This window comes from Hydra vulgaris, chromosome 02, assembly GCF_038396675.1.
Source record: "Hydra vulgaris chromosome 02, alternate assembly HydraT2T_AEP".
Taxonomy (NCBI): Eukaryota; Metazoa; Cnidaria; class Hydrozoa; order Anthoathecata; family Hydridae; genus Hydra; species Hydra vulgaris.
In genome coordinates, this window is record NC_088921.1 from 47,433,932 (window position 1) to 47,446,074 (window position 12,143).

Genomic DNA, 12,143 nt, shown 5'->3' on the forward strand with positions numbered 1-12,143 from the left:
GATTTGGCAACGTCTAGTTTTGTCATCATAGACACAAAATGTCTTTTTCATTAGTGTATTATAACGTTTATGTAGAAAATAACTTTTTTTCAATTTGTTCTGAATATCTAAACAATCTATTACTATTGGAAAATTTTTCCGTTTTAAATTTTTGTTTGAAAGCATACAAGGTTTGAAAATTTCTTCTATATTTTCGTAATAATTGTATTAATAAGAAAATTTCAAGATAAGTTTTCACTGATAAGCACGAAAGTTTTGAAAATTGGCTTCTTTCAATATTGGCCTTTTTTTTATTTTGCTTATATTTGAAAGCACTGTTAGCACTGAGCCATGTGTTAAGTTTTCGAAGTTCTAAGTTTACACTAAAGGATAAGTCACTGGAAGAAGAAACCGGATTTATACTACCTGCAAAATTTATACTCATTTTGACGTCTAAGATTGCATGTTGCGTTCGAAAGATTTTTACTTGAGATTATGTAATTAGTTAAATACTTAAAGTTGTAAACCATTGTTTCAAGAAGTTTAGAAAAACTCATTGTTTATTGACAAGATTGTTGATGACAACTAATCGAACCTTTAAATTCTGCTAGCACCGTATTGACTATAAGTTTTATTACCCTATGTTTAGTAAACTGCTCTAACTTTTTTTTTTTTTTTAAATTAATCTAGGTATCTAGGTATTTTTATGAAAAATCAGTTTCAATCGTTTAAACAAAAACAAAAAAATCTCAAAATAAGTATTTTTTTAAAGTTTTCATATCTTCTACAGGGCCTGAAACTCTCAGCCGTAATTTTTTCAAAATAAGGGGTTGAAACTTCGCCGAAATGCTTTCTTCTAAACTTTAATTGCAGATAGCTCTTTTATTTAAACATTAGCGTTAGTAAATTGACATTTAAACGAAATTATAGAAAAGGTGATTTTTTTTTTCACAATTAACGAGATTAATAACGGGTAATTAACGAGAAATAAAACTTAACTGTTATTTAGCTAAAGGAAATGGATCACTGAAAAGTTAACAAGTATCAGTTTCTGGATAAAAGATGAAAAACAATAAATAATAAAGAATGGAACAAGCTGAGTCAGCAGTCCTTTTTTGAAATACTTTCAGATTATTGGAAATGACAAATTAATACGACGTCGTATTTTACAGTTCCATTCTCATTGCAACTTTTTTTTTCTAATTTCATGCCCAACAACTTATGCCTAAGTTATTTCATGCCTAACAACTTATTTAGGTTTTATGTTATACAGCAATCTTCTCGATTTTAGTGATGAGCGGTCTTTAGTTTACTTTAACATTATTTGGTGGCCGGTTCTAGACAAGAATTCAGGAAAGCCTTTCTAGGAAAGAAACATGAAAATTCTTGCTATGATAAAAAAAAACATGATTACTTTTTAGGATAGAATAATTGAAGGATAGAAAAGAAGAAAGAAATACATATATCCTTTCTGGCAAAGAAAAATGAAAAACTTGCTAGCAAAGACTTTTTTAGGATAGAAATCGCACAAGTAAAAGTCATTTTCTTTCTAGCAAAGAAAATAGGAAAAACGTACTAGCAAAGAAATTTTAGAAAAGAAATTTTAAAAACGTGCTAGCAAAAAAATTTTAAGAAAGAATTTGCGCGCAATTTGGTAATTACAGTTATGATTTTTAATTGAATAAATGTTAAATAAGCATAATCTAATTTTAACAAAATCTTTGTGAAATAATAAAGATTATCTGAAATTTCTGAATCATTCATCAGTGATTCACTTTTATTATAAATGGTAATTCTGTCCTAGCAAGTTTTTTTGGATTAATGAAATAAAATTCTGTCGTAGCAAGTTTTTTAGATTTATTAAATAAAATTCTTTCCTAGCAAGTTTTTCGCATTTATTTAATAAAATTCTTTCCAAGCAAGTTGTTTACGTTTATTAAAAAATATTCTTTCTTAGAAAGTATATCAAGTTTCTTTTCAAAATTTCTGCCAAAAAATATTCTTTTGTAAAAATTCTTTTCTAGTAAGGTTTCTTTATTTCTATCATAAAACATTCTATTCTGAAATTATTCTTTCCTAGTTTTCTATCCTCATTTTATTCTTGTCTAGCATGGCACACCCATTATTTTACGTGAAACTGTTCCCTTGTATGCATATTTTATATAATAAATCTTCTTTGAAACTCTTAATTTTTGTTGGTTGTAGTAAATTTAAAACTCGTTAAAAAAAACTCCACTTATTCATATTTTTACTCTTTCTTTAAAGCAAGAAATTTTTTCTGATAAACTTAAATTTGCAAGAATGATACCTATCTTAAAGTCGTACATGACAATACCTAGCCTGCACAAAAAGTGTTTTTTGAACGTTTAAAAAACGTTTAAAAGCTCTGTGTTAATATGCTTTTCATAATTATTGGAGCACATATATAAAAGATTACTTTTAAGATACTAACGATATTTAAATAACTGTTCATCTCGTTAATAATATCTTTAAGCCATTTGAATAAAATAAACATAGATTAGGTATATTTGTTGATCTTAGCAAAACTTTCAACACTGTTAATGGTTATATTTTATAAACAAAATTAGAAAACTATTGTAATAAATTTTACGTGGTTCAAAAAGCTACCACCCGGTGGGCACGGGACCTAAAAAATACGCCTTTTGATCGTTGAGATTAAGACCAAATTAAGATGCAAAAGTTATTGACGAGCAACGTAATTTTTTTGAAGTTTTATGGGTTGCTTTAAGTAAATTTTCAAAATAATTGAAAGTTTATAATTATCAACTTGGCGAGTTTTAAAATGGTTATGCCATTTCTTATTGTTTCGATTCTTCTTTAGTATAAGTTAAAGTTTACAAATTCTACCACGTGCTCCAGATACTTGGAATTTGATATATTAGATGACAAATATTTTGTTTTGAAATTTTAAAAAATTTCAGGGTAAATAATTAATATTTAAATTTCTACTTAAAATCAACATTACGTGATGATTTTAAGTAGAAATGTAAAGCAAATCAAATGCTAGGCATCCTAAAACACACTTTCCAATCTCGTAATGCTTCTTTATGGAAATAATTCTACTCCACCTACATCCGTCCTTTACTTGAGTTTGCAATTCCAGCTTGGAATCCTCATTTGGTGAAGGATGAACAAACTATTGAATCAATACAGCGCAGAGCCACAAAAATACCAGACAAACGAAAAAAGTTAGACTACAAGTCCAGATGTTTACAACGTGGCCTATCTTCTCTTGTTAAACGTTGTAAACGAGGTGACCTCATCCAAAAATATAAAATTATTAATAACACGACATAGTCAACTGGCACTTTCCTCTCATCACAATTCCACCAAGAGCAAATCACAGAGAAAGAATTCACCGTGAAAAGTACAGCAATAATTTAGCTCGTTTCCACTTTTTTAACAATCGCATTGCCAATGCATGGAACATGTTACCAGATAAAGTAATTGGTTCCCCAACTGTCAACAGTTTTAAAACGAGCCTCGATAAGCTCTAATGTTACTACAGCTCGCAGCTATCCTTAGTGAAAGTTGCAATATGAGCTTCACAAAAACTAACTATAATCTGACAATCTATGATTTGTATTTTGTCAATTATTTTTACTTTTGTCGTAACAAATATATACTACTACTACTACTACTACTACTACTACTACTACTACTACTACTACTACTACTACTACAACTACTACTACTACTACTACTACTACTACTACTACTACTACTACTACTACTACTACTACTACTACTACTACTACTACTACTACTACTACTACTACTACTACTTTTGTCTTACACTATAGCTTAATTTATAATCAAATTGCATTTGTTTCTAATATAAAGCTATTTGTTTCTAATATAAATTTTGAAATTGAATTATCATTATCGAATTAACAATATTTTAAATATAAATAAATTATACGTTCTTCAACATCCCAAAGTATTCTTCAAGGAGAAGAAATAAGACTAGTGAGTGCAATATAATGACCATATTGAGTAATCAACCGAGTAGAGTAATATGTAATTATTGCAAAAAGAGCGTAATTAAAAAAAAAAAAAGAGAGTTAAAATCCATTTGGATAAATGCAGAAGAAAGTTAGTAGGAAGCACTAATTGCTGAAGTATTTAGCAATATATCAGTTTTAGAGTCGAGGCTATCTATATCCACAGCATTAAATAAGTCTAACCAGTCAGAAGATAAGGAGCAAGATTGTTTAATTTTTGTGATTCTTTTTATTTGTTAGTTGTTTGTAATGACGGCGGTAACGGCCATCCATTTCTAAATTTGTAACTACAAAAATATGTAATCAAAAGGATGAACTGGGTTTTCAAGTTGCAAGGTTTTTCTTTTCAGCAAGTATACCAGTATATTCAGCTAGGTAGAAATTCTTGTATTTACCAAGCCGCTTAAAAATTTAGGCATGGGTACGAGCTACCAAATAGAAAACGGATATCTTCAGAACTTTTAGTTAATGATCAGGAAATAATCAGTTTAATGAAAAACGATCTTGGTGATAACTGTCCTGTTACCCTAGTTCAAGATGATTGGAGTACAGTCAGTAATAACCATATAATTGTGCATATAAAAATTGAAGTCATGGCGCGACTTCTGAGTTCTGGTCAAAAGATCCGAGGATTAACGCTAGCTCTAACCTATTTAGCGATATTAGTAAGGAAGGCGTGAACTTCCTAATTAAATGCTCTTTCGCGGTGATAAGACCGAACGAACTTCTTGAGCACCTTATTAACCAAAGTAAAAAAAATTGCTCATAGTATGCATGATGATAGTAAACTCTATCTCATTTCTTCAGTTAATACTGGAAGCCAATCAAAAACAGCAAAATATTGCAGTCAGACTGGTTAGGATGCAATCAAAATTTAAAAAGAAACATTCAATAAAGATGTAGGTGTTAGAAAGTTGTTTATTATATTATAATTTTTATATATATAATTTTGTTTTAGGTGCCCCAAGAAGACCTAACAGTCTTGTCGTAGAGTACCGCGATAGAGCATTTTACTAGGAAGTTACGCCTCCTTCCTTATAGACTGAGCGGAATGTGCCCAGAGCTCGCTTCGATTCCTGGATCTTTTTTATATATATGGAACTCTTTTGCCATATGGCAAAAGAGTTCCTAGCTCTTTTTCAACGAAATTATTTTTCGACATTTCTTTGTTAAATTTTCTTAAACAACACCCAGTCGGCAAATTTAGTTGTAAATGCGCATTAGAAACTCGTTTAAATACGTATCGATGTGGTATGTATGTTAGCCATTTTATCGTGTCGAATACGCATTAGAAATACGCATTAGATGCGTATAAAGACAGGTATACAATACGACGCCTACTGAGTATCAAACTCGCATTTGAAACTCTTGTAAACACGTATAAAATACGATAACCAGAGAATATTTAATACGATATTTTCCTGGTATTACATGCGCATTTAAAACTTTCCAGAATACGCATTATTTACGAATATTTGTTAGCCATTTTATCGTGTCAAACGCGCATTAAAAATAGACATCAGATGCGTATAAAGACAGGTATACAATACGACGCCTACTGAGTATCAAACTTGCATTTAAACACGTATAAAACACGATAATCAGAGAATATTCAATACAATTTTATTAACTAATATGAATTCATAACATAATGAAAATGACTAGCAATAAGAAACCCGTAATACGGGTTATGAGTTATTAAATCATTAATAACAATAAAAACACATTAATAACTTGATATATTATCTAAAAAATTAAATACAAATTTATCTATAAATATTTTAACTTTGACTCCCTATCAGCAACGTCATTGCTTATAGTTAACGACGAAGACCGCATCAACATCAGTTGAGTTCTTTTTAAAATCTGTCACAACACAGGTACCAGAAACGGAGAGTCAAGTAAAGCCTGCAAATACCTAAAAAATTAAATTAAAAAAAAATTACAATTTTTAATTACAAAAGTACTATTTGCATTTTATTGTTAGTAGAATTACGATAATAATAACAGAAAATATATATTCCGTGACTACAGAATAATTAAAAAAGATTATAAAAAGGCTAGACAACACACTGGCAAATAACACCACAACTTAATAAAATATTTTATTAACTTAAATACTTGGACTGAAAAGATTTTATTTATTACAATATTTGAACAATCGAGGGACAATTATAGTTAAACAATTTAAACAATTATACCATAAAATAGCAAGCAAATCGTAAAATATTTCTTAGAAATGATCTATTTTTTTCATTTGACTACTATTTTCAAGTTGCCTATAAGCATTTACATTAACAACTTCATTGAGCCTAATACTATCTATTTCAATTTAACTATTATCATTAAACATATCCAGTAATCTTACTATCGCTGCAACTGAATAAATGAACGTAAAAGAATCTTACAAATTGTGATCTTTTCTAATCAAAGACTTTATTTAAACTTAAGATTTATTGAAATCCATATCTTTTTATATGTTTACATACATTAGTCGTTTATCAAAAATATTAAACAACATTTATTTACATCAATTATTTTTAATTAAAAAAGAATCTAGACTACAATGCACAAAATTATTTTTACCTTAATGCATAAAAATAATAAATGCACAATCTTGTATGAAAAAATGAAGCAATGTCAATCAGTATATTTTACTCTAAATTAATTATATATATATATATATATATATATATATATATATATATATATATATATATATATATATATATATATATATTATATATATATATATATATATATATAAATATATGTATATATATATATATATATATATATATATATATATATATATATATATATATATATATATATATATATATATATATATATATATATATATATAGGGGAACATGGGGTAAAATGACGAGTGGGGCAAGATGACGACCAACAGTTATCTCTTAAGCAAAACTAAATATAACAGTTGACTTTAGCTGAAAGGGAAGTAGATTAATTTTACTGGTTTTTTTTTAAATATTATTTTTGTGAAGAAAGCTAAGTATTAAAAAAGTTTTTCCGACATTGAAAAAAAAACTTTTTATCCTCGTTTGACTTGATTTATTACATCGCTACATCACCAGCTAAAGGTAAGTTTTATTTTTTGGGACAGACTAAGATAAAGGCATTTTTCGAAACAGTCGTCATCTTGCCCCATGTTCCCCTATATATCTATTCACATACCTTTAAAAAGTGGTATTACACTTTACACAATGAAATATGGAAATACATCATCATTTTTTTCAACTACTTTCAAAAAGAATTTATTTTTTTCTAGTCTGTTATTTTTTCTAAGAAAGAATATTTATAAAGATACAGAGAAATATAAAATAAACTGAAATATAGGCAGATTTATGTTTATAAACTTTTGTGTCAACAAATTACAGTCAGTTTTCCATGTTAAATACATAAAATATATATCTAATATAACATATATCAAATATCAAATAAATCCAATATCAAATAAAACAAAATAGTAAACTTACTCAAATCAGTATCAGTTATACTGTGTGAAGTAACAAAAAAACACTGTAGTTCTTTTCAATTGCTCTAAAAAATAACTTTCAGCTCTTTCCAATTGCACTAAAAAAAAAAAAAAACTTTTTTACATAAGTTGCCAAGTTCTTAAGAATCTGAAAACAAATAAGTAAAAAAACAAAGAACAAACAAACATTTATTTGTTGAAACTACTATATTTAAACAAATTAAATTTAAAAAAGTGTAATGCCAATTCTCCTTAAAGGCTAAAAAAAAATTTTCAGCTCAAATTTGCTTGCATACCTTGCTTGTAAAACCATGTGAATAAGAAACACATTTAGAAAAGCCTAGAAACTACTTAAAGATGACATATGCAAAATTGAAGTTTGAACGTTGACTGGACTAATTATTAGCAGATGTTTTTAAAAAATTCATAAAAATTTACATATATTCGTTCTTTTATATTGCATAAATACATCATATGATAAATCTGAAATAAAAAAATGTAATGGATAAGCAAATACAAAGAAAAACATCATATATGAATCGCAAATCAATATATCAGATAGAGATAAGATGTCATGATAAGAGAGTAGTAGTTGTTAAATATTGTTATTTCATGTTAGCTTTTAGAAAACAATTCATGTTGGTACGTCATGGTTCTAAAAATTCAAATTAAGATATAAACAAAATGTATATGTGGCAAAATGATTTTTCTTGAGTGGCTTTTAGTGAATGATTAAAAGCAGTGACTTTCAATAATAAAACCACTTATAATTTTTAACAATAGACACCAACATAAAGGTAAGCCAAATGTAACAACATTAGTAACATAAATAACAACTTTATGCAAAATCTTGCTCAACACGTTTGCCAAGTCACACACTTTGAAAACATGATCCATAAATATTATAAGAAGTGTTTATATATGTTATATAAATTTTAATAAATATATTGTGTTTTATAGTTAGTTTATATGTTTATATTATGATGTTTCTATGTCATGGAAACAACATAATACAAACATATATACTAACTATAAAACACAATATATTTATTTAAATTTATATAACATATATAAACACTTCTTATAATATTTATATACACAATAGATACATTTTATACTATTTTAAAAATACATTTATAAAACAATTATATAACACATATTACCACATACATATATTTATCAAAAACTTTTTAATTCTGAACATAATATAAACATATATGCAAACTATAGACATATATAACTTGAATTGCGTGAACAATAACATGAAAAAATCTAAAAAGGTTCATATATATTTATATATAAAGACATATATCTCGTAATAAAATATCAAATTATAATCATATTTAATTTAAATCAAATACTTATTGAATAAAGAACAAAAAACAGATAAAAGAACTGCAATCCTAATAACAAAATTTAACGTTTAGCAACAAATAAAATGTCAGCGTTGGCTCAAAATTTTAACTTATTTTTCTAAATTTTCTAAAACAGAACAAAAAAAGGTAATAGTATAAAAGAAATGTCAATAAAATAGTAATCAACGGAATAAAATAAGTAAGGTATGAAATGATAGGATTTAACGTATATTTGAATTATATTAATTTAGGACTTCATAAAACTAAATTAATAAATTTAAAAGTAGTAATAAATATTTTTATGATAAAGTTTTAGTAACTCTTTTAGTGCAAAAAAGTACTGTAACTGTACTGGAGATAATTTCTCAAAGGAAACCTTTTTAATTTAAATTTTATTTACGCTATATCAGTTTAAGCATGCGCTTTAAAAGCAAAGATTTTCGTTTTTCCTTTATTTGGCAATATTTGATCAAAATCGGGTTCGATATCATATCCGATTTTGATCAAATATTATAAATACGTATTTTTGATAAATAAGTGGTATTGAACTCGAATTCGAAACTTAAAACTAAATGCGTATTTTTCTGGTATCAATGGCGGTATGTTATACGTGATCAATACTACGAGTATTTACAATACTAGATATGCCGACTGGGCAATATTATACGGATGGTTATTGGAAAAAGGTGGACTGATGCCACTGCTACTCAATAGTATTCGCTGAAACTCCCAATTAGATTTTATACAGACATACATAACTAATCATTCCCTGTACGTCGACATTAGAGATTAGCATATGTAGTTCATTGATCCTTCGATAGGAAGCCTAGTTGACAATTTGTCAATACAGAGAGAAGTAATAAATTTACGTTCACAACTGAAAATTGTTGCATTAGATAAGATTAATAGCTTTAGTTAGTAGCTTGATGTATAATATTTGATAAATTTGATAAAAATTATTGATATATATATATATATATATATATATATATATATATATATATATATATATATATATATATATATATATATATATAATGAATAAATATAATATAAAAAATACTTATTTCTGGCACTATGCCATCATTAACTTTAGCGTACTATAAATTTTTTTGAATTTTTCGGTATAATACCGAAAAATTAATTAATTTGTAATATTAAAATTTTTGAAAGATTATTACGGCAGTTATACACTTGTCCTGCGAGTACTGGATCCATTGAAAGATTTTTTTGATTCTTTAACATTAATTGGAGCAAAATTAGGAGTCGTTTTGGAAGAGAAAAAGTTGAAATGATTGTAAGAAATTAGAGACATTCAAGATCAAGATGCATAATTGCTGATAACTAATTTGTTATATGACTTTAAAATTTTTGAATATTACTGCTCCAAGAAAAATAAAATTCTGTCCCGAACGGAAGGTGTAGGGGTATCTTACCTTCCCCCTCCCCCTTCATCCATAAAGCTGTTATGTATGCATTTGAGTTGGCACATTTGTACATTTAGCATTTCAGTTGGCAAGTTTTGAAGTATAGTTGGCAAATGTCAGATATCGAGGACCTTTTTTTTGTTATTTTGTGTCTCTAGTTGGCAAAAAACACATACGACCCCCCTCCCCATAAAAGGTCTCTTTGGGACGGCCCTATAATATATATATACATATATATATATATATATATATATATATATATATATATATATATATATATATATATATATATATATATATATATATATATATATATATATGTATATATATATATATATATATATATACATTATATGTATACCTTATATATATATATACTTTATATATATATAAATATATATATATATATATATATATATATATATATATAAATATATATACATTATATATATACTTTATATATATATATATACTTTATATATATATATATGCATATATATACTTTATAGATATGTATATACTTTTTAGATATATATATATACTTTATATATATATATATATATATATATATATATATATATATATATATATATATATATACTTTATAGATATATATATATACTTTATAGATATATATATATATACTTTATATATATATATATATATATATATATATATATATATATATATATATATATATATATATATATATATATATATATATATACTTTATATGTATATATATATATTATATATATATATATATATATATATATATATATATATATATATATATATATACTTTATGTATATATATATATATACTTTATATAAATATATACTTTTTGGATTGTTCTGAATGTTTTTAGAAACCTCTGAAACTTTCTAGAGTTTTCTGAAGTCTTCGAAAAGTTTATGGAAATTAGCATGGTTTAGACTATACAAGTTACCTGATTGAGCAACGCTAATAACTATGTATGAATTTATATTCACCAGATGGTTTCAAAGAATATAGAAGGACGATAGAACTTATATTCATTATTGCCTTTCATTAATATAGTATCATCTTAAATCATAATGTCCTATAAAAAAAGTGCTTCCACAACTAAAATAACAAGACATCTAGATAAAGAACCTCGTTCTAAATTTCTTACATTTATCAATTCAAGTTGTACAGGCAAAGCTGGATCAAGTGATTAACTAATAAAAGACGACAAAAAAGGTTGAGGAAAAGTTCATATCAAGTGAACTTACCTGACTGAGAAGTTAAGTCGGATCATGTACACAATACTATCATGAAGCGGCTTCCCAGTCGGTTTGACTAACAGTACTATTGCATTTTCTAAGATCGTGTGCAGTTCCTGTCCGCTTTCTCTATGCTATCTATATAACACGACTTCTTCTATCTTTCACTCTTGTGTATCTTCGTTCTTTCCAAACTCACTTTACTCTTGGTCCGCATAGCAGGTGATGACACTCCTTCGGGAGCTGAACTTGTCTTTGCGGGCATTGGTAATGTGGCCTCCACAAGGCAATTAGCTGGCGGAGAATAAATCACAATACCATCAAGTGATTAACTATTAAAGAATCTATTAAACTTAAAAAAGAAGGAAAGAAAAAATTACATTTAGAAAGCTGGTCTTTGCACTTTGATGGTAAAAGTATAATTCACCATGAATATCATGTGTTAGTGTTGAAGAATAAAGAGAAGTCGAGTTACAAGGACTAGATCTATCACATACTTTTCTCGGAAAACATAGTAGTTTTGTTTCAAAAAAAAGTTTTTTAAAATTTGATTTTTAATGATATGTTTAATTAATAACGAATCATTGTATTCCAAAAATTAGTTTTATTG

At 26.5% G+C, this 12,143-nt stretch overlaps 1 long non-coding RNA gene across 1 annotated transcript; it reads right to left on the minus strand.

The window, feature by feature from the left end:
- Positions 1-5,726: 5,726 nt before the first annotated feature.
- Positions 5,727-9,228, minus strand: LOC136076996 (uncharacterized). Its single transcript, XR_010636761.1, has 3 exons — positions 7,803-9,228; positions 7,508-7,604; positions 5,727-5,922 (listed from the first exon to the last, which is right to left on the minus strand). It is a non-coding gene; the product is annotated as an uncharacterized LOC136076996 (long non-coding RNA).
- Positions 9,229-12,143: the final 2,915 nt, after the last annotated feature.